We start from the raw sequence: 3,797 nt of genomic DNA on the forward strand, positions 1-3,797 counted from the left end.
AGCCTTGGTGGGACCTGCCATTGATATCGGCTTTGTTATACCGCACTGCCTCACTACCGACATTGGCAATCCACTCAATCCCTCTAAACTCACCCTCTATCTTTCAATCTATCGCTTAACCGCCAACAAAATGGGAAAAAAAAATAAAAGCAATTTCGATTCTTGAACCGCTCAACAATGGAAAATCAAAGGAAAAGTCTTGAAAGAGGAAAACCAAAAACCAGAGTAAACTTAAGGAGGAAAGTGAGACCTTAGAGAGAGGTCAGGATGATTGTTATGGGAATTTTAAAAGAAAGAGAAGTCGAGAGTGTAATATATCCTTTTTATTTCCTATTTCGGATTGGACTTAGATTTTGCTTTGGTGGTTAAGTAAAACTGAGGCAGTATTTTAATTTTATAAAATATTCATTAATAAAAGATAAAATAATTAATTAATAAATTATGCACTATATTCACTTTTGAAATCCCTAATTTTATACAAAATAATAATTTAAATTTGTGATATTCACAATTTATAAATGAGTTTCATAAATTTGAAAGTGACAGACATGTACTTGAAAAGTAATGTATAGATTCAAAAAGGGCAAACCACCTACGTGATGACGAAATAAAATAAAAGCGTGATGATGAAGTTTTCCGACCAAAGCTCACCGACCTAAGGGAGTGTAAGATTTTGTTAAGGGTTTTAATCATTTGAATCAGTTAGCCAACCACAAGTTTCGTGAAAACATCATGTCTATCCCATCTAACCCTTACTAAGAGGAACCTTCTCTGTCGAAGCAGAATCGCAAATTCTAATTGAGGGGATAACAATCGGAACCCACCAACTTCTAAGAGTATTTAATTTGCCGAATAGAACAAAAGAGAAATAATATAAATTAAGATAAAAATATTAATTTAATTCATAAAAAATAAATAAAATAAAAATTATTATTATAATTTATTTTAATATTTGATTAGTAAAAATTACTTTGAAATAGAAAAGGACTAAAGAATAAATCGATAAAAATATTTTTCATTATAATATTAGATTTTTTAATAATTTATTAAAAATATTAATAAATTGTTATTTAAATATATAATATAATATAATTATTTTTATTTTTAAGAATAGTAATAATGATGTTTTTGGTCCTTTCGTTTCAAAATAATGTTTTTTTATCCCTTAACTATTAACCCTCTAAAAAAAATTATACCTAAATACTACATAAATATTTTAAGACACAAATGGCTTCTTAAACAAAATCTATTCATGTTTTCTTTCAAAACTTAATAAAATTCACTTTGATATTTAATAAAATTCAATATTTGACAAACAAAAAAAAACTTAAAACTTAATAAAATTCTAAAATGGGATTGGTGAATGCGTTAGTTTGTCTCTTTTTGATACTTAATAAAATTTAATATTTAATAAAAAAAACTTAAAACTTTTAATATATAGTAATCAAGTTAAAATCTTCTTACGTCGTCTTAAACCCTAATCTCAAAAAATGAATTTTGAGTAAAACTTTTTCAATAAAATTAGTAATCACAAGTAAAAAATTAATCTCTTGACCTGACACCATCAAATTTGAAATATCCCTCATTGAATAAAAAATTTACTTCTTAATACATTTTTTTCAATGAAAAAAAATTCTCAAACGATTAGAGAAATAAATAGTTTGATGAAAATAAACTTCACTCCAAGAAACAAGTTTATGATTTTCAAGCACTCAAGTATTTGGCTCATTAGTTGGTAAATGATCTCTTATCTAAAGAGTAAGGTTCAAATTCCTTTCTCCTAATTATAATAATAAAAAAAAAAGTTATGATTTTCAAGACAGATACAATTTCAAATCTCCAAACCTTCAAATCAAAATTTTCTAAGCTTTTTTTATAAAGGTCTTGAAGGGAAGGATGAGAAGATTTTTTTAAAAAAATAATTTATTTAAATTAAAAATAAAATAAAAGGTATTTTATATTTTAAAATATTTATGTAGTATTAAGTTTAATTTTTTTTAACTGTTGACTAACGATGTTAACAATTAAAAGACTAAAAACTTCATTTTGAACAAGAAAGCCCGAAATACCCTTTTGAAATGTTTTGAAGAAGTTTTTTGATTTTATCAAGCAAAAATAACTTTAGAATAAAAATGATATAAGTAATAAAAAGATAATTAATAATTTATTAAAAATATTAATAAATTATTATTTAAATATTTAATATAATTATTTATAGTTATTTTTTAGAATACTAGTAATTTATATTTCATTTAAAATATTAATAATTTATACTTAAAACATTAATATCATTATTTTATTTTTTTCTTTTTCTTTAAAATACTAAAATATTAAAAATTTATAATTAAAATTTTAATTTAATTTTAAAATTTAATATATTAATTTTTTATTATTTATAATTAAAATTTTAATATAATTTTTAGTTGAATTTTTAAAATTAAAATGTTAATTTTTTATAATTTATAAGTAGAATTTTAATTTAATTTTTAAAATTAAAATGTTAATATTTTATAATTTATAACTAGAAATTTAATTTAATTTTTAAATTTAAAATATTAATTTACATTATTTATATTCATATTTTAATTTAAGGTTTTAAATTCAAAATGTTTTTATAATTTTTATTTCAAAATTTAAATTTTTTATTTTAAATTTATTTTATTTTTTTTCTTGTCGATCCACCCTTAAAGATGTGGACAATGTAAAAGAGTGCCAATCTAGCACTTTCAACATCTGACTATAGGGTGTCAAATTTGATTGCAGATATCTGATCGAGGAGTGCCAAATACGATGCTTTCGCAACCAAATACAACATGAGACATCAAATCTGATGCATCTACAATCAAATTTGGCTAAAAAGCATCAGATCAACACTTCCCATAACCAAATCCAACTGTAGAGGCACTGATATCGACAATGCCTCCTTTGGTGGTAGAGGAAATTTAAGAAGAGAAGGAAAGAGGTGGATGGGTAGAAAGAGAAAGAAAATGATATGGTAATTTTTTAAATTGATGAAAGGCAAGTTTGTCCAATAATATTTTTTTTGTCTAATTCCTCCCCACCTTAAATAACTATTACCAAAATCTCAATTGATAATGGCTATTCAAGTTTATCATGGAATGGTCATTCCATAAAGCAAATAGCTTCTTAAAGGAAGCTTAGGTATAGAGGCGGAAAGATTATTCTATTTCTGCAATCATATGGTATGTTTCGTTGACGAAATAGATAAAAATAGAATAGAATAGTTATTACATAGAAATAAAATAGAATAGTTATTATGTAGTTTGATATGACAAATAGAAAAGAATAGAAATAACTATTATAACTTATTATAGTGTTTGGTTGGTAACAATAACTTTAAAATAAAAAAAATAAAAAATAAAAAAAACAAAAATACCCTTTATTGTATATACGATTATTTATTTTATTTTATTTTTAAATACTAATAATTTATAATTTAATTAAAATATTAATAATTTATAAATTAAATGTTAATATTTTATTTATAATTTAATAATTAACATGTTAAAATATTAATATTTATTTAATTTAAATATTTTTATGATTAATTTATTTTTATTTTATTTTTAAATATTAAAAATTGATAATTTATTTTAAAATTTAATAATTGATCATTTAAAAATTAATATTTTATTTATAATTTAATCATTAATATAGTATAATATTAAAATTTTATTTAATTTAAATATTATTATGACCAATTATTTTATTTTATTTTTAAATAGTAATAATTGATAATTTATTTATAATATTAAAATTTTATCATTTAAATATTA

At 21.4% G+C, this 3,797-nt stretch overlaps 1 protein-coding gene across 1 annotated transcript in view; it reads left to right on the top strand.

Annotated features, from left to right (window-relative positions):
- The window catches only part of LOC110421330 (2-alkenal reductase (NADP(+)-dependent)-like), a 6,635-nt gene that overhangs the window by 1,711 nt on the left and 1,127 nt on the right, over positions 1-3,797 (top strand). The gene's annotated exons all lie outside the window — the stretch shown is intronic.

Source organism: Theobroma umbraticum, unplaced genomic scaffold (genome assembly GCF_002168275.2).
Source record: "Theobroma umbraticum cultivar Fairchild unplaced genomic scaffold, ASM216827v3 scaffold_130.0, whole genome shotgun sequence".
Taxonomy (NCBI): Eukaryota; Viridiplantae; Streptophyta; class Magnoliopsida; order Malvales; family Malvaceae; genus Theobroma; species Theobroma umbraticum.